Below are 20438 nucleotides of genomic sequence, written 5' to 3'. Positions count from 1 at the left end.
ATCATGTCTGTACTGAACACACAGAATTTCCCTGTCTTGTATTATTCTCTGAAAGTACAGCAAAATTATTTGTATATAACTTACTTTATAATTCAATAGACATAATCCAGAGACAATTTAAAGCATGCAAGAGGATGCATGTAGGTTACATGTGAATGTCATAGTATTTTATGTAAGGAACTCGAGTGGCCAGGGTTGGAAGGCTGAGCAGCTGGAAGCACCCCTCACGGACAGAAAGACAGGTACACTCCAAATGAAGCAAGGGACCCCAGCACTGCTTGCGTGCTGAGAACAGTCAGCCTCCTGCCTAATCTTGCATTCACTGTATTCCTGATGCAAATGTCTGCCTGGCCCACTCCTTGTACTGCTGACAGAGTAATAAGGTATCATTTATAAAGAAAGAATTTCATTACATAATCTCTGGATCATGCCCTCAAGCATGCATGCCCTCATTCACTGTGCTGATTAATAAACTCACATATATCAGTTATTGACTATGACCAGCCCCAGCTTAGGACTGGGGACATGGCAGGACTCGGCTCTCTGCCCTACAGAAACTCAGCATAAGCCAATAACCCAGTAGAAGAGCCGTGCTTCAGCACTCACATGGTCTCCAACAGCGTCCCTCATTTCTCAAAACATAGGAAATTGGAAAAAGCAGATAATACTGGTTTGTTTGTTTTTTGTTTCTCTGTGTGGTCCTGGCTGTCTTGGAACTCCCTTTGTAGACCAGGCTGTCCTTGAACTCACAGAGATCTGCCAGCCTCTGCCTCCTGAATTCTGGGACAAAAGGCGTGCACCACCACTGCCTGGCTTAGATTACATTTTTAATGAGACTCATAGAAAGAAGTGGGAGAACTCCAGTTAGCATCCTGACTGAAGACAAGACTTGGGACCTGGATAGAGTCCCACAGTGGCAACAAATTATACTTTATAAATTCTGAAATGATGACCTATGTACCTTTTTACAATTCTCTTTTGAACCGTTGTTTACTTAGGCATTCACCTCCCTGCCCTGTCACTGTGGAAAAGATTTCAACTCTAATTTTTAACTACAGAAAGCAAGACCACTTGTTCTGAATTTCCTTGTTTAAAGGAAAGAGAGAAAGAACTTCCAACAACGGACATCTGTCCTGTAGACCATACCTAACTCTATGTTCAAGACCCTGCTCCCTACACTACAGGATACCTGGAAAAGCAAGTAGGAGAGAGGAGCTGGTGTGGACTAGGAGGGACTCTGTGGAAGGACGTGTAATGGATCGTTTCTAAAGACGTGTTTAGACCAAGAGTTCTGTGGTCAGGGAACTCTTACAGGACTTTTCCAGAGGGTCTGTGAGGTCAAAATTATTTTTATAATGGTGTGACTACATTATTTGCCTTTTCCATCCTCATTTTCTCATCAGCACCCAGTGAAGTCTTCCAGAAGCCCTGTGATGTGAGATCTGAAGGAGACTGAAGGCAGAAGTGTGCAGGAGAACACAGCTGCCTTTTATTAAGCCAGACATTAGATTTGTAAAGTCCAAAACAATGTTATTCATCTTACTAAATATTTCTGATTTGAAAAAACAGAATTATTTTCATAAAAGATATATTTCTGATAACAAACATACAATTACTTTAACAAATAACATTTATTCTTATAATACTTAATTAGTACTTTTAACTGTTGTTTTAATTTCTAAGGTGGCTAGCATCAATAAATATCTTTAATCTAGAAAAACTCCTTGACATCTAGGACAATGTCCAAGAGAGCAAGAGAGGGGGGTTGGGGATTTAGCTCAGTGGTAGAGCGCTTGCCTAGGAAGCACAAGGCCCTGGGTTCGGTCCCCAGCTCCGAAAAAAAGAAAGAAGAAGAAGAAGGAGGAGGAGGAGGAGGAGGAGGAAGAGGAGGAAGAGGAGGAGGAGGAGGAGGAGGAGGAGGAGGAGGAAGAAGAAGAAGAAGAAGAAGAAGAAGAAGAAGAAGAAGAAGAAGAAGAAGAAGAAGAAGAAGAAGAAGAAGAAGAAGAAGAAGAGAGCAAAAGAGTACGTTGACCAAATGATGGTGGTCCACTTAGACACAGACGTTAAGACCAAAGGTGTGGCAGGAGTCTGAATGTCAGGCTTAACACGCTGATGCCACCTGCTCTTTTGCTGCTTCCTGTCTGTTCTCCTTCCCTCGTCAGCTGCCTGATAGTGCTGTATCCTCTCCAGCAGCAGCCTCTCCAGCTAGGTTTAAAGGATGCAGACAAAGCATGTTTGTTCGAAGCTTCACAGAATTCACTGTTAGGAAACCTCTGTCCCTTGAAAACAAATGTTCCTTTTCCTCCCCCAAACCAGTAAAGTGAACTACGGATCACAACCTTGCAAGAGTCAAGCAGCAATGGTGAAAAGTCTGTTCTGGTTGGTTCACCCTTAACACATGCAGGCTGGCATAACCACTATAAAAGCAATTACCAAATCAGTAATTAACTTGCCCATCTCACATCTCAAACTGCAAACATCAGGCAGGACAGGGAGAGTGCTCAGGAAGTAGAGAAGTACAAGAAAAGGAAACAGAACTATGACGAGATGGGGGCAGGGAATAGAGATTGAGTAGAATTACAGACAAATGACTAACTTTAGAATACAGGAAGAACTATTGATATTACAAATGGAGCTTTAGAGCAGCGATTTTCAACAATCACCTGGAATGATCTTTCCTTCTTGACATGATCATAGCAATGAAAGGCAGATGGAGCCTCTAAATTCTGCTCCCCGTGACCCTAACTTTGTGAAATGACCATACCAGTAACCTTTAAGTAGTGCACTTCCTTGTCCCATCTTGTTAGAAAATAGAATCAAGTCAAGCTTGGCATCATTCTCAAGACAGTAGCAGGTGGACTTCTGTGAGTCTGAGGCAGCCTGCTTGACACAGTGCGTTCTATACAGTCCACCCAGGGATACGTGGTGAGACACTGTCTCAAAAATAAAAGAAAGAAAGTAGGAGCTAGAGAGATGGCTCAACAATTAAGAGCACTGGTTACTTTTCCAGAGAACTTGGACCCAATTCCCAGCACTAATATGGTAGCTTAAAATTGCCTATGACTCCAGTTCCAGGGGATCTGACACCCTTTTCTGGCCTCTGAGGGCAAGAAGCACACACGTGGTGCACAGATATACACAGAGGCAAAACATCTGTGCACATTTATTTTTTAAAAAGAAAGAAAAGAGGTCCCCAGCTCCGAAAAAAAGAACCAAAAAAAAAAAGAAAGAAAAAGAAAGAAAAGAGTTGATTTAAAAAAAATAAAACAAAACAATTCTACATAGAGAAAATTAAATAGTTAACCTGGTGCGGGTACTCAGGTGGCCAAGGCAAGTGTGCAGTCTGTGTATATTATCAGAGCTTCTCTAGTTATTAAAATATAGAAACACTTCAGTAATAATGATAAATGAGGTGTGTGTGACACACATGGTCCTAATAAAAACTTTCCAGCTATGACAATTACACTAAAACTATTTAGTAGGCTTTGTGCAAGATGCACTAAGTTGACATCTAAAGATGACCCAACTGCATATAAAACTCTAGATGTGGCTGTCTCGGCATAGGCAGAAAGAGATTAGTGAAGGCAGAACTCAAGATCACTAGCCATCATATTTTACTGCTGCAGGTGTATGAGGAGAAAATTCCCCTGGAGATGTGCAGTGCCAAAATAAAAACTCCAAGGCCTGCTCTGGGATAGAGAAAGAAAGGAAGAAGAAAAACTGTCTCCAAGTTAATTCATTCCCCTTCAGAAATGTGACATTTGACAAAGAGAGGCTTGAAATTAAAACCAGACTGAGCATAGCCTTCAAAGCCCTACCTGCTTTCAGTCAGGCCCTGTAAAAGGAAAATTAAAAAAAAAAAAAGAGTCCATACACAAAAGCTTCATGCTAATTCAGGCTAAAAGAATTAAGATGTATAGTCAAATAACATCATAAAAGAGTCTCCTCAGAGAAATTTTAGATCAAAGAGTTCTTCAGACTTTCTTGCTCATTAAGCTAATAATGCATATGGTCCCTACTGCTTACTGTTATTCTATACATACAAAGAACAAAAGGTAGGTGGCAATGATAACGATTTTTACCTTTACCAGAGCCACAAGTCTTCAAATTGGCCAAAGCGCTCTGCCACCACACAGCTGGGCCCTTCTGGTCAGTCCAGCACTCTGCATCCTGCAAGGACCTCCAAACTGCTCCAGTCTCCTGCCCTTACCCTGCCTCTGCCTAGAGCTCTAACGTCCCACTCTCGCCCTTCTTCAGGCCTCCGCTCAACTGTCACTTCTTGAGAAATACGTCATCCAAATTCTACCAAACATTATGGTCTGGATATGAAGTGTCCCCAAAAGATCATGTTTAAGGCTTATTCCCCAGCTAGTGACATTATTTTTGGAAGTTCTGGGAACTTCAGGAGTTATAGACCATTGAGTATCCTTATGGACTGTATCCTGGTTATGAATCACTCTCTCTTCTCTTCTCTCCTGCCCTCCCCTCCCCTCTTATTTTCTCTCCTGTTCTCTATCTCCTCTCCTTCCCCTCCTCTCCTTCATCCTCTCTCCTTTCTGCCTTTTTCCTGTCTTCTCCTCTCCTCCCCCCTCCTCTCCTGTTCCCAACTACCTTGTCCCTCCCACCCACACAGACAAGGAACCTTCTCTGCCACAGGTTCCTACCCAAGTGCATGGGCCAAATGACTACAGACAGACCCCTCTGAAACCGTGCGCAAAACACATCTTCCCTCCCTGAAAGTCACTTTCTTAGGTAATTTGTCACTGAGACAGTCTGTCTGATGGCTCATATATAATGCTTTTTCCAGCTCTTATTCCTTCTTATTTTCAACTTTACTTGCCATCATTGAAATTCTCACCAATGGCATCAAGCGCTTTAAGGGCCAGTACAGCAAGGGCACCAGCCACAGAAGGCTCTATTACCATGTGTGCTTCCTCCTGTGACACAGTTCACATATGTGTGGTTCATCTACTGTTTCCTCTCACTGCTCTATCCCAACCACACAGAACAGTGATTACAAGGCACACACAAGGTGGTCAACATCACTGACATTAGCTTTTCTGGGTGTCTATGTGCTAAAATATTCTAAAAACTCATCAGAAACTCAAGAAACATTATTATATGAAACATGGCCAGGTTTTATGTTATCTGGATCTTATAAATTCATATGCAAATATGGTCTTATAGGCTTTGCATATTAATACCCCACTAACAATAATTCAATATATTAATGATTTGGAGGCCATAGGAAGCCTTCGCATGCATGATGAGGACCCCACGGATGCCAGTTAAGATTGACTGTGCTGCCCAGAGAATCAGAGGAAAAGGAGTTCCTATGAGAAGTGAATCTGCTGTGCAGGCTTGAGTACGCAAAGTGCTTTCATATCCTCTCAATAAAGTACAAAAGAGTTTTTTGTGGAGAATATTGTGGTTCTGCGTTCCTCCTCACTGCTGGGGTGCAGGATGCTGAAGTGAAAGATGGGCAGTAGGCTACACTCCTTCCTCACCACGATGGGGTGCTGGCTCTTGTGATTCTGACACCTGCTCAGAGGAGATGAAATGCAGCCTAAAGTAGGGGCCCCAGCCAGTGTCTCTCCTGGTGAGAACGGGTGCAGTGGGCAGAGGCACCTAGACTCCCCTGGGAGCCTAAAGGAGTTGGGGGTGGCACTGAGATGAGCCGGGGTAGGGGGAGGCGATCCAACTTAGTTCAGGGTGAGTGTCAGGAGCACAGAGAGGCCTTCTGTGGGAGACTTAGGCATGGCTCTGTATGAAGAAGCCACCCCCCCCCGCCCTTTACAGTGGGTGGTCCTTGAGAAAGCAGACAGTCCTTGCTGGTCCAAACCATTAATTCGTGATGGAAAAGATGCATAGGACGTACTCAGGGTTGACCAAAGATCAAAATATGGAAGGAATGTCCCAGAAGGGAAGCTTATTGACTAAAGCCTCAGGCAGGCCCATCTAGATACCTTATTAGCATGGAGAACTCTGGGCTCTATGTTACATACATAACCAGTTGCCATGGTCCTCTTAGTGGGGTGTCGTGGTCACATGCTCCAAGTACAGTTCGCCCCACAGAATGTGGCAGAAATTCACTGCAATGGTATCATGGTGCTTATTGGAATGGCAGAAAATCCTAGCACTATTAACATACTGGCTAATAGCAAGGCGGTGGGCAGCTGAAGGTAAGACAAACAGCAGCGACTGCAATGAACAAGAATCTGCTTAAGCAGCATACAGCGCCTTACATGGAACCACACAACCCTACCCTGATTCCACAAGTGTGGAAAGCGTTTTGAAAAGTCAAGCAACTCTCCTTTGAGTCCTGTAAGTGAAATAATCCTGACCATTCAGACTATCATTAAGAAAATATGGAAGGAAAATAGCATCTTATTTCATTAAAGAAAAAACTATGGATAAAAGTATTTTAAAATTGAAGATAATATCCTTCAAGGGACTGCGGATATGGCTCAGCTGGTAGAGTGAATACAGAGCAAGATTGAGGTCCTGAGTTCAGATCTCCAGCACCCTTGTAACACTAAAAAGCCAGGTATGGCAGTGCACAGGGGCAGATGGATCCTCCGGCTCACTGCCCAGCTAGCCTAGGTTAATACAAAAGCTCCAGTCTCAGAGAATCTCTCAAAAATAAGGTAGAGAGGTACTGAAGATATCCTGATACCATCCTCTTGAATAAAAGTATATGCAGATCTGTACACACACACACACACACACACACACACACACACAGAGAGAGAGAGAGAGAGAGAGAGAGAGAGAGAGAGAGAGAGAGAGAGAAAGAGAGAGAGAGAGAGTACTGAAGCTACAGAGCTTTTACTGGCTGCTGGTGCCCTGCTCTGGTCTTCATTCTTGCAAGGCAGAAACTGTTACATTGTGCCCCAGCCCCAGCCCCTCAACACAAATCTTACCAATTAAAAGAATTTACTAGTAATCTGGCCACAGCAATGCTCCTGCAATCTGCGTGGCAATCTCTCCTCACGGCTCACTCCTCCGAGGGTGGGCCAACAGGAATCTCATCCAATGGCTCTTATCTAGATTTCAGGTTAAGGTTCTGTCATTGTCACCGTGATTTCTCCACTCAACTACCCACAAGCATTTCAAATCAAGAGGTAGTGTAGGAGGAGAGAATAATCAGGTAAAGATTAAAACCTGTTTCCAGGAGGCCACCAGGATGAAAGTGAGACCAGATGCATTTGCAAGGGGATGGTAATGAAGTGAGGAGCAAGAAGGCTGGTGACACCTGGCCTTGGATGTGACCATACAGTAGGGTGGCTCCCAGAAGAGCACCAGAAGAATGACAAAAAGAACTGCTTAGTAAGAGGCGGAGCTCACTCGCTGCCTGCACTGTATCCTGTGTTCCTAGTGCACCTGACACACTTTCAAAGAGTCACATTCCAACAGTGGGGAGTCCTGGCCCTGTTGTTTCCCATCAGGCTTTGCAGGCTGGGTAACACTTGGAAAACATTTTCCAGCACAACCAGCTCTTCCGGATAAGTCTTTCCCTTTAGTCCCACTTTGTTTCTTTTCCACAAAGAAATGATACAAATTGCAACTGTGTTCTAAAACAGGGAGAGAAGCAACAATGATGGGTTAAGAATACAAATGTCGCAGTTGGAACACATAATTGGATTTAAATCACCAAGACAGTCCTCAGCGCCTGCCAGGAAACACCACACACGTATGTGCTCTGTCAGGTCTCAAGGCTCTGATTGCAAAGATGCCTTTCAAGTGACTGTAAACAGACTGCTAAGAGTGTTTGCCAGAAAAGCCTGTCACTTCTACAAATGAGACCGTGGATGTCTATGATAAATTGGAAAAACATTGAGTGACAAACATTCACTAATAGTATCTTGGACTTACTATTTTATTTGAAGTTTATATTTAGTTTAATAACAGATCATGATAACTTTTCTAATGACAGATCTGGAAGAAGTGAAGAAAAAAAAGATTTGAAACTTCAGCACCACTTAATTCATTGAAAGTAGAAGTGCCTTTCCAAGCGGCATTTTCCTCTCAGTATTGATTCCAAATGATTGTCCGAGCGCAAGTCAGAACTAGCTTTGGTGACCATACTTAATCATGATTTCAGAGATATGTCAAGACATCAAAGAGATATCACCGTAAGTCATGTACTAAGAGAAAACTGGTGCCCAACAGTTTAAAGCCCAATTTGTACTGTGTCTCGTTTAGTTACTGTGAGCTCTGAAGAAGATAACTTCACTGCTATGGATTTGACCAGGGGCCAGATACTTGCAGAAAAGGGCAATACTGGGCTCTGTGGCAATGTATCTATGTTGCTCCTCAAAGCAAGTTTTGGGTATTGTCCCACACAAAAAAAGAAACATGGACTGGTCACCAGATGTGGAGCCCATATGGCACAAGCACACAAGACTTAATAAGCCCAGCAGGCAGGAGCAACTCTGAAATGACTGACAATGTTCGGTGCTATTGACTTTCTTGGTTTTAAAAGACAACATAAATCACTATTTAAACCTAGAAATATGATTTGGTCAATTTTCTACAAATCTTTTATTTTCTTAAAACTTTCACCTTGAAAGGAAATGTACCCATATGTAGTTCATTACTTGGTCTGAATTAAGACATAAGTTCATGTGAACACTAAAAGAAAGAACTCTGACTGAGGAAGAGACTGCTTTAGCTGTACTATTAAGCTGTTCACCTTACCTCTTAACTCTGTCACAGCAAATCAGTGGCCAAAGCCAGTGTACTGTGTCCAGGTCATCTCTTGGACTTCATCCTTTCCTCCCTGAGTGTCATCCCCTTCTCCACAGATGTGTACCCAACATGCAGCCCTTCCAAATAAGTGATCCCATGGTGTGCCACATATTACTAAATAAATACTTCCCAGCCTTGCCAGTCTCTTGCCTTCCCTGCTAGGGTATTTCCTTATTTTGACACACAGTCTAAATGCCAGTTGCCCATGGAAAAGCGTTTGGATAGCCTAGTCAACAGTATGTCTTTGTGGGCTGGAAGGCCAGGGGTTGAGCTTGCTGCTCTTTCTGAGAACCTGAGTTTGGTTCCCAGCATCTGAGGTGGCTCACAGCTGTCTGTAGCTCCAGACACTGTCTTCTGGCCTCCACAGATACATGTACATATGTGGCAGACACGCACACACACACACACACACACACACACACACACACACACACAAGTGTTTACAGGATTACACACACAGCAATAGTCAAGACTGTGTTAGCTGTCCTTGGGTGTTGCCATTTTGTTTGGTTGTTGTGTTGTCACCATATAAAATTTGAGATTATTTTTTCTATGTCTGTGAAGAATAGATTTTGAGAAGCTGGGTTTGATTCCCAGCATTCACATGGTGGTTCATAACCATCTATATCTTTAATCCCAGGGGATAGACTCCCAGGGCACCAGGCTCGTGGATAAAAAATTCATCCATATATATAAAATCATATTATGTTTTTTTTAAAGTATGATGGGGATGATGGCACATGCTAAGGTGGTGAAGGAGGAGGAGAAGGCGAGGGAGTAAAAGAAAAAGAAGACAATGACTGTGTGAGGAACTGCCCCAGTACATAGTTCAACATACAGAAAAATGAAATTGGGCCCCTATCACTCATCGTGCACAAAAAACTGCAGATGGACAGAAGGCTTCAACACAAGTCATGTAGTGTCAAACTACTAGAGGATAAAGCAGGAAGTATGCTTCAATTTAAAGACACAGGTATCGACTTTTGAATAGTATTACAAGAAGTAAAGGTAACAATTCACTGGGATCCCATGAAGGTAGAAGAGCCTGGAGTTGGGAAGAGCGTTGGGCAATGCTGACTTCCAGGCATGGCATGGCTGTCACTCTCATCAACTCACAGCAGCCACAGTTATGTGCACTAAATCAAGGCAGTCAAAATTCAAGCACAGATGGGGAGAGGTTCCCAATCAAAGGAGCTACTGACACGGGATGGCTGCTGAGGGAAGGAAAGTTGTCCTTTGAGGATGTCACTGCTGGTCGACTGCTCGTGCACCACTGGATGGCTACACACTCATGTACATATGGGCAGCAGTAACTGAACTCAATTGGTTTATCAACAACAATAAAATGTACATGCCTCTCAAGGGAGATAAGGGAAGGAGTACTGGCAGCAACTGGAGATAACAGGGATGGAGATGATCAATATATTGTATAAACGAGACAATACTGGGCCCACACTTGGGTCCCCACGAGAACCAGGCATGCAAGGAAGTAGCAAACCAAGACCTCAGCCCTGAGCTTGGCCAGGCTCAGCAGGAAATGAGTAAGTAGGTGGTGGAGAGATGGAAGTGTCTGCAGAATGGAGACCCACACTGAGGGCTTGTCCTGCTGTGCTTACTTCTCAACACTGGTCTGTCTGCTGATCTCTTTAGTTGTTGGTGGTGGTGGTTCAACCATGAGACTGGATGCCTATGTTGAATTAAAGTTTTACTTTTCTTTACTTAACTTTGGTCAGAGATTTGTTTCCTTTGGAATCTTTGGACTGGACAAACAGTTGAAGACAGACAGAGGCCCCACTTACCACTATGCAGATGGGTGGGAGGATGACACCAGGTAGCCCACCCACTGCATGGCCCACCACTGTGTGCAAGCATGTAGTGGAGAGATGAGAAAGAGGCAAAATGGTCTGAGCACTATAAAGAGAAGCGGATATTCGGAAGTGAGGGCAGAGAGGAACAGCCACCTGAGGTCATGGTTAAGTCCCAGCAGGCACTGCCACTAAGGACCATGTCTGGGGTCATGACATGGAGCAGCAGGACTGTGTCCAGGTCCATTGCTGGTATTACCACCAAAGGCCAGGCAGGCATCCCTGGTTTAGGCTGTCACCTGGGACCATGTTGGTATCCAAGGGCTTCACAGAGCTGGCCCAGGTGGTGTGGGCACAAGTGAGCCAGCCGCAGGGGCATGAGAAATGGAGTACTTGCCCTGGCCTTGCTGGCTGCAGCATTGGGTGAGCTAGCTGGAGCAGTGCTGAAGAACTTACCTTAGTGGTGTGGGTGCAATTGAGCTGGCAGACTGACCAACTCAGCCCAGGCCCAGGCCCAGGACTCTGAGGTGGCTCACCCCATCTACCCCGTCAGTGGGCTGCTGGAGCTCATGAATGGGAACGCCCTGCATATCCAAAACTGAAGAACAACAACAGGATATCCTAGAGGATCCAGTGCAGATCCAGTATTGATATTGTAGCAGAAACCAGAGGCCCCGAACCAATGAACATCTGGAAATAAAGATGTGTGGATGGGGCTGGGGATTTAGCTCAGTGGTAGAGCGCTTACCTAGGAAGCGCAAGGCCCTGGGTTCGGTCCCCAGCTCCGAAAAAAAAGAACCAACAATCTATAAAATGTTAAATATATATTATACAAATATATGGAACTTTCGAAGCACAAATATTATTTTAAAAAGAAAACCATGTCTTTAAGTTATATCTAAGATGTCCTACAAATGGACATGAGCAAGTGTCATAATGTAAAAGAAATTTCATTACATAATGTTATTATTTCTTTTCATTTTTAGACATCAATATGTTATACCTAAGAGTATGGCCCAGGGGTAAAGTCCTTGTCTAGCACGTGCAAGGTATTGAGTTTGATTCGTAGTACTCCTCAAAAAATTATAGATGCTTAAAAAGAAAAAGGAAAATAATAATCCTATCCACTTCTGGCATAGCCAGCACGGAGTTAGGACCAGAGCTAAGGACAGAGGAGTCTGTGGAGTGAGACACACATCATTATTATTTTCTTTTGGTCAAGCAAACCAGAATAAGGTTGTGTGTTGGGAATTGGTTCTAGTGCTTTGTCTTAATGGCTCCCAAAAGCCACACTTCCAGACACCGAGGGTCCCTGCCCCCAGCTGGCTTCGATTGACAATGAAGAGATGGGGCTGGACTCTGAGACTGGGCAGGCAAGGGACGGAGAGAGAGGGGAAGAGGGGGAATCACTATGACTCTGAAGCAGAGGGATCAGATTTAAGAGCTGTAGGAGAGAAACCATCCAGCAATGTAGGTAGAAAGGGAATGCAGCCCTACTGGGGGCACTGGGGGCTGCTCAAAAGGTAACAAGGCAGCAAAGATAAAATATAGAGTTAGAAGGTGTTACGCCAGGAATACTGGAGGGGAGTGTGTGCTAGTCAGGGGGAGGTTTTGTTTTTTTGTTTTTTTTTTTTTTATTAACTTGAGTATTTCTTATATACATTTCGAGTGTTATTCCCTTTCCCGGTATCCGGGCAAACATCCCCCTCCCCCCTCCCCTTCCTTATGGGTGTTCCCCTCCCAACCCTCCCCCCATTGCCGCCCTCCCCCCACCAGTCTAGTTCACTGGGGGTTCAGTCTTAGCAGGACCCAGGGCTTCCCCTTCCACTGGTGCTCTTACTAGGATATTCATTGCTACCTATGAGGTCAGAGTCCAGGGTCAGTCCATGTATAGTCTTTGGGTAGGGGCTTAGTCCCTGGAAGCTCTGGTTGCTTGGCATTGTTGTACATATGGGGTCTCGAGCCCCTTCAAGCTCTTCCAGTTCTTTCTCTGATTCCTTCAACGGGGGTCCTATTCTCAGTTCAGTGGTTTGCTGCTGGCATTCGCCTATGTATTTGCTATATTCTGGCTGTGTCTCTCAGGAGAGATCTACATCCGGCTCCTGTCGGTCTGCACTTCTTTGCTTCATCCATCTTGTCTAATTGGGTGGCTGTATATGTATGGGCCACATGTGGGGCAGGCTCTGAATGGGTGTTCCTTCAGTCTCTGTTTTAATCTTTGCCTCTCCCCTGCCAAGGGTATTCTTGTTCCTCTTTTAAAGAAGGAGTGAAGCATTCACATTTTGATCATCCGTCTTGAGTTTCATTTCTTCTAGGCATCTAGGGTAATTCAAGCATTTGGGCTAATAGCCACTTATCAATGAGTACATACCATGTATGTCTTTCTGTGATTGGGTTAGCTCACTCAGGATGATATTTTCCAGTTCCAACCATTTGCCTACGAATTTCATAAAGTCGTTGTTTTTGATAGCTGAGTAATATTCCATTGTGTAGATGTACCACATTTTCTGTATCCATTCCTCTGTTGAAGGGCATCTGGGTTCTTTCCAGCTTCTGGCTATTATAAATAAGGCTGCAATGAACATAGTGGAGCACGTGTCTTTTTTATATGTTGGGGCATCTTTTGGGTATATGCCCAAGAGAGGTATAGCTGGATCCTCAGGCAGTTCAATGTCCAATTTTCTGAGGATCCTCCAGACTGATTTCCAGAATGGTTGTACCAGTATGCAATCCATGGGGAGGTTTATAAATGCCCAGCTAGTCTCTTTCATTTCTGAATCAAGAGAACAGAGAACTCTTGGGCATGCGCGTGGCCCACTGGGAGCCAAAGCAGTTTAACGAATTCACTGCTACAGTTATGTTACTCCTGTTTTTCACTCAATGAAGACCCTCCCACATGTGTGCACCTTTGACTACTAGCATAAAGACAAACATTTTTGGTAGGCCCTTAACACACTAAGAACTAAAATTGTCAGTCTTAAACTTACTTTGCCTGATTACTAACTCTGGCTAACATATGATATCATCACGTTTGAGACAAGTCTAGTTTCAGAGCAATAGTTTGCACGATCTACATTGTGAGTCCTGTCCTAATCAGGTGCTTGGCACAAATTCACTCACTCTTAACCTGGCAATGCCCTCATGCTCAATAAATACACAAGAAGTTCATGAAAATTGTTTCATATTTTTCTCTCTCCTCCTCCCTCTCCCCTCAATGTTCAAAATTATAATGCCTTAATGAGTCCATATCAAGAACATTAAAATAAGATATTCTGTTTTTAAAAAGGTGAAGTCAAGGTGATAAACATCCTTGTCGTCAAATGAGTTAAGTCACATAGGTCCAATCAAAGGCTTACGAGGGGGTGAACACTAAGGTAAAGTGTAAGTTGAGAGCCGGAAGAGACATCTCCACGCATGTAAGCGAGGTAGTGGGTAAAGCTATGTTGGATCATGGGTAAACTCCACTGTGCAAGCACAAGGACCTGATTCAGATCCCAGAGCCCATGTAAAGCCCAGGTGTGGTGGCACGGATCAGTAACCCAGAACTGGGAGGGAGAAACAGGTAGATCTCAGCAGGCTCTCTGAGCAGCCAGCCTAGCCGAAATGGTGAGGTCCAGGTTCAGTGAGAGACAGTGTTCCCAAAAATAAGGTGGGGAGCTGATAGAGGAAAACACTCAGTGTTGACATATGGCCTCCACATGCACATGCACACAAGCATCATACACACACACACACACACACACACACACACACACACACACACACCGTATATCCAGTATCAAAGAGAAATTAGTTGGAAATGGTGGATTTTAGTGACTCTGATATTCACAGAGAAAGTTACTGATTTATAGGAACTAGGCATCTTATTAGCAGGATATATAGACTATTATATTCTGAAAACTCCTGTTCTCAAGTATGGAGGGATGCCAGAAAAATTATCAAAGTCATTCTGATACCTTACAAAGGCTCCAGAAATACATAGTTAAAGGGAGTTTCAGTATCAAACAGACTGGCTTGCAACTCAGCTTTCATAATCACCAGCAGTAAGATCACAGTCAAACTCAGCCTAACCATTCTCAAACACACAATTAGTTTAAATCAATAGTTCATGAAATTCACTTATAATCTGCTTGGTTGGAATCTAGGGTGTATTTACAGGGGAATACTAACACAACACTGAGACACTTGAGCTAGCCTAGGAAACCCTGTTAAGGCTGTGTTCCTAGAGAGGCTACCACAGTGCTGATAACAGTGATGTCTAATGCCCATTACAGAGTAGAGTATGCAAAGTCAAGGAATCATGTAGTTCCTTGGTTTCACTGCTTCCCTGTCTGCAGATCTCATGTACTCAAGAAATAGCTAATGCATGTAATGAAATCATTATTTTGGAAACAGCTTTTCAGGTTGGTTTTTCCTTCTATGATTGGGAGTTCTCTTCTCTCAGCAAAGAACCTGAAGTAAAGCGCTTCCCTAGAGAGAGGAAAAAGTGACAGAGAAAAGGCATGCTTTTCACGCCCGTCAACTTTAAAGGTGACCTCCAGTGAATCAGGAGTTCTGAACTGAAGAGAAAAGAAAGTCACAGGTTGTGTCAATTAAGATATGTGCCACTGGTTGGTGGTTTAGTCCCTGGGGGCTCTGGTGGGGTCTAGTTGGCTAATACTGTTGTTCCTCCTATGATATTGCAAACCCCTTCAGTTCCCTCAGTCCTTTCTCTAACTCCTCCATTGGGTTCCCCTTGTTCAGTCCAATGGGTAGGTGTACCCATCCTTATCTGTATCAGTAGGGCTCTGGCACAGCCTCTCAGGGGACACCTATATCTGGCTCCTGTCAGCAAGCACTTGACATCAGCAATAGTGACTGGGTTTGGTAGCTGCATATGGGATGGATCCCCAGATGGGACAGTCTCTGGATGACCTTTTCTTCAGTCCCTGCTCCACTCTTTGTCCCTGTATTTCCTTCCATGAGTATTTTGTTTTCCCTTCTAAGAAGAAATGAAGCATCCACATTTTGGTTTTCCTTCTTCTTGGGCTTCATATGATCTGTGAATATTTTCTTAGGGATTCCAAGCTTTTAGGCTAATATCCACTTATCAGTAAGTGCATACCATGTGTGTTCTTTTGTAACTGGGTTCCCTCACTCAGGATGATATTTTCCAGTTCCATCCATTTGCCTATGAATTTCATGAAGTCATTGTAATAGCTGAGTAATATTCCATTGTGTAGATGTACCACATTTTCTATATCATTCCTGTGTTCTTGTTGAGGGGCACGAAGCTCTGCTGCACCCTCTGGGGAAGGACCGTCCAAGAGGAAAACGGAGCATCAGTGCTAGTAGCAGACAATAGGGAGACTGAAAGAGAGACCAAGCGGAGACTACGAGGATGACGTCCGTCTGCTCTGCCTCACTGCCTCTCTCTGGGATGATTTTCTTTCCTTTTCAGTGTCTTATATGTTATTTTTATGTGCACAGGTGTTTTGCCCATATATTCATCTTCATACCACATGCAAGCACAGCCGAAGGGGGCCAGAAGAGGGCATCACATATCCTGGGATTGAAGTTGCAGACAGTTGTACACTGCCATGTGGGCACTGGGATGCAAACCCGGGTCCTCTGGAAGAGCAGCCAGGCGCCCGTGTCTGCTGAGCCATCGCTCCAGCCCTGGGATTATTTTCAGTGTATTTTTGTGAAAAGCACACTCTACCACTGTCCTCAGAAAAAAATGCTATATGAATTCCTCGTCTCTGGAACAGCACCAAGGACGAGTTATAGGATCACTGTTTTCTACTTCCTCGCTCCGTCTTTACTCAGTGTCATCATCCATGGCTTGCAAATGGGAGCAATGTTGTGGGACATAAGGACTCTGCTACCATGGCCTTTGGCCAAAGAAAAGGAGGCTGGTGGGAACTTCTTCCCAGAAAAGCTCACTCTTAATTATTATAAATGGCTGAAAACAGGCATAATAAAACAGGACCTCCCAAGGTGACAGCCAGTCAAGAGCAGTGCAGTAATGAGCATTATATACATTGCCAAGCCATGTGGCTTGAAAGCTAATACAAGCATCAGGGAATTCAGAAGGCAAAGTCGCCAATGTTGCAAGACTGGCAGATATACTACTATTTAGTACTAAACGTAGTTTGTTTTAGAAACGGGTAATCTAAAATTTAATAGATTCAGAAACCAAGTCTTACCCTTAAAAAACTACTTTGGCAACTTTAAAAATCGTGTGCTTATTTTTCATTGACTGCAAAGACAGATACAATTTAAGCTAAGGCAATATTATACCTGCATAAGCTTGAGTTGATTTATAATTCATTTAGTTTTTCATTTAAAAACTATTTTCCAAATTGGATAGTTGTATATAAAGCAAGAGCAAAAGTAGAGTGAGACATATATTTACAAAGTGTGTGCTATAGGAAGTATAAACACAGCTGCTTCCTCTACTCCATAGCTTGCTAGCATTTTATAACCACTGTAAATTATATTATGCCCAATAAAAGCCTTTTCCGGTGACAATTAGCATAAAAACATCAACTGTATACCGAGGACTTAAGAAAATTGCCGTTGAGCATTATCAAACAGTAACTCAGCATGCTACATTTTTCTGAGTGGCACTCACTTTTCTTCAATAAATTTTAACTTAGGAAAACAGAGTACAGGAGAGAATATATAAAGCATGACATGAGTGACAGACATTTTAAGCAGTTTGCTCACTGAAAGAGCACATGGCAGTTCCTACTGACTGAGCACTTGCTACGTGCAACCTCAGTGACGTGTGCCTCTAGTTCCATTCAGTGCTACAGCAACACAAGACACCGCACTCACACCTCAGGTTCGCTTGCTTCCCTACATTTTCTTGCTATTTTATAAAAATGGGAAATTCCACATCCTGAGTGCCAAGCTCAGTAAGTGCAGGTTTTATTTAAGAAGGAGACTAACCCTACGGTCCTACTGTGCTGGGGCTGCACGGCACAGCTGCTCTAGGGAACGGCCGCAGACCACACATTTCAAACAGCCTGTCAAAGGACATGCGAAGTTTTTATCATGAAAAGTAAGTCAGGGCTATGTTTATCTGCCTTGAACACTACACAACATACACATAAATCAAAACATCATGGTATTCTATCATATGCACAATGGTTGGTGTTTGACACATCAGTTAAAACTAAATTTAACACATTAAAATAAATTAGTGCAAGTGCTGGAGAGACGGCCCAGCAGTTGAGAGCACTGGCTGCTCTCTGGGTTTCATTCCCAGCACCAATACAATGGCTCACAAAGGTGCAACTTCAGCTCCCGGGATCCAACACCCAATTCTGGGCTCAAATATATGTACATAAAATACCCACACATAGAAAATAAAATCATAAAGTAATTTTTAGAAAATCAATGCCCCAGTTGAAAACTGAAAAAATTTAATTTAAAATAATACAATTCCTTAAGAAAAGAAAGTTGCTTTATGATCACACCCATGATTAGTATCACAAGTCTCTGTGTCTGGGTTCAGCCTGTGCCATTTGTAAACAGAATAATTTGACAATTACTATAAATACACGTACAACACTGCTGTGGACTCTGGGGATGAGGAGGAGAGAGTTATAAAAACCTTCCATCACCTATTTTTTAAAATTATAATCACTGTTGGTAAATAAGAGTTTATTTTGAATAAACTCCTAGTTAAAAGCCTGATTCAGTAGCTTTGTATTCCAGAGCCCAAGTTGAATTTTTCACAGCAGGCTGTGAATTTGATCAGGGGAGAGAGTGGGTATCAGGTGACAACACATGTTGGTGAGGATGTGAAGAAAGAGGAACACTCCTCCATTGCTGGTAGGATTGCAAGCTAGTACAACCACTCTGAAAATCAATTTGGAGGTTCCTCAGAAAATTGGAAATAGACCTACCTAAAGACCCAGCAACACCACTCTTGGGAATATACCTAATATCCCACCATGCCGCAGGGGCACAGGTTCCACAATGTTCATAGCAGCCTACCTGTGATAGCCAGAAGCTGGAAACAAACCAGATGCCCCATGACTGAAGAATGGACACAGAAAATGTGGTTCATTTACACAACAGAATACTACTTTGCTATAAGAATGAGGATGTCCTGAATTTTGCAGGCAAATGGATGCAACTAGAAAATGTCATCCTGAGTGAGGTAACTCAGACCCAAAAGGACATGCATGGTATGTTCTCACTAATAAGTAGATATTAGCCATAATAATAATTTTTTTAAAAAGTACAGAATATCCAAGATTCAGTCCACAGAACTCAAAAAGGTCAACGAGCTGAAGGGCCCAAGTGAGGATGCCTCAGTTCCATTTGGGAGGGAGAAAAAAGCAACTACAAGGGGGTAAGGAGGGAGGGATAAGGGAGGGAAAGTGAATGGGGGTGAGGGGAGGGGTGAACATGATTTGGTATTGGGCGGGGGGGAAAAGAACTGAAGTCTGAGGGCCAGCAGAAAAAATGGAAACAGGTGACCTTGGGAGGAAGGAGGAAGGAGGATGCTCTAGAATGTACCAGAGACCTGGGAAGTGAGATGCCCTCAGGACTCAAAGGGCAACCCTAGATGAAAAGCCATACAGTGTGGAGAGGGAACTTGTTGACCCCACCTCCAGCAGAAAGACAGGGCATCAATTGAGGGATGGGGTTGCTATCCTACAGTCAAAGCTCTGACCCATAATTCTTCCTGTCTGAAAGAAGTACAGGGATGGAAAGGGAAAAGAGTCTGAGAAAAAGAAGATCCAGCAACAGGCTGGGATCCAGCTCAAGGGAGGCCCCAAGACCTGACACCATTACTGAAGCTATGGGGCATTCACAAAAAGGGTCCTATCATGACTGCTCTCCGAAAGACCCAACAAGGAGCTAAAAGGGTCAGATACAGATATGTGTACCCAATCAAGGAACAGAAACTGCTGACCCTGTGGTTGAATTAGGGAAAAGCTGGAGGAAGCTGAGGAGGGCGACCCTGTAGGAGGACCAGCAGTCTCAATTAATCTGGACTCCCGAGATCTCTCAGACACAGAGCCACCAACCAGGCATCATCACCAGCTGAGATGAGGCCTCCAACACATACAGCAGAGGACTGCTGGATCTGGGTTCAGTCAGAGAAGATGCACCTAACCCTCAAGAGACCCTGCTTAAAAAAACAAAAGTACAACAACAACAAGATTTTTTAAATCAAATTTCAAAATAAAAGTTATTTTTTAGTAAAAAAAAAAGACTCTAAAAGGATTAATAACATACACAAACCATATAGGATAGTATTTATTAACTAGATTATATAAACAGGAATCAATATCAAAAGACAAGCCACAAACTGGGTGAAATATTTTTAGCATATAACTTTTAAAAGCCTAATATCTAGATTTTGTTAAAAAAATTAATAAAAAGTGAGCAAAACAAAAAAATAAATAAATAAAAGAAGAGGAAAGATGAATAGCCAGTAACTCTAAGCTATTCTTATCTACTATTATTGTAAATTTACACAAAAGGCAGCCACGGACTGCTCTAAGATATGGGTAACTTGTATAATATAAAATACTGGAAACCATACTGAGAAGAGTGTTCTAGGAACAGACATCATTCTCAGAAACATCCCCTACTGAAACTTGAGTATACAAAGTAAACTCAATACTGTGAGTTTACTAAGCAGTCTGTGACTGAATGAGCTCCCCAAACAACACGCCCTAGAGAAATTCCTCCTGTGGGCTTCTGAAGACATGGTCCAGGATACTCACGCCTGCTTTGTACGCTCTCTTAAGTGATCCGTCCCAGAAGGACATCGCTATGTTTTATAGAGATGGCATTTAGAGGACCTGATACAGAGCACACGTATTAGTTGGTTTCCTACTGCTGTGATAACCAAGGCTTTCTTTGTGCTTA

At 43.3% G+C, this 20438-nt stretch overlaps 1 protein-coding gene across 1 annotated transcript in view; it reads right to left on the bottom strand.

Moving 5' to 3' along the window:
- Window positions 1-20438, bottom strand: part of Scfd2 (sec1 family domain containing 2) — a 326684-nt gene that overhangs the window by 252188 nt on the left and 54058 nt on the right.

This window comes from Rattus norvegicus, chromosome 14, assembly GCF_021556685.1.
Source record: "Rattus norvegicus strain SHRSP/BbbUtx chromosome 14, alternate assembly SHRSP_T2T, whole genome shotgun sequence".
In the NCBI taxonomy this organism is placed as follows: domain Eukaryota; kingdom Metazoa; phylum Chordata; class Mammalia; order Rodentia; family Muridae; genus Rattus; species Rattus norvegicus.
This window is presented reverse-complemented; position numbering and strand designations above follow the sequence as displayed.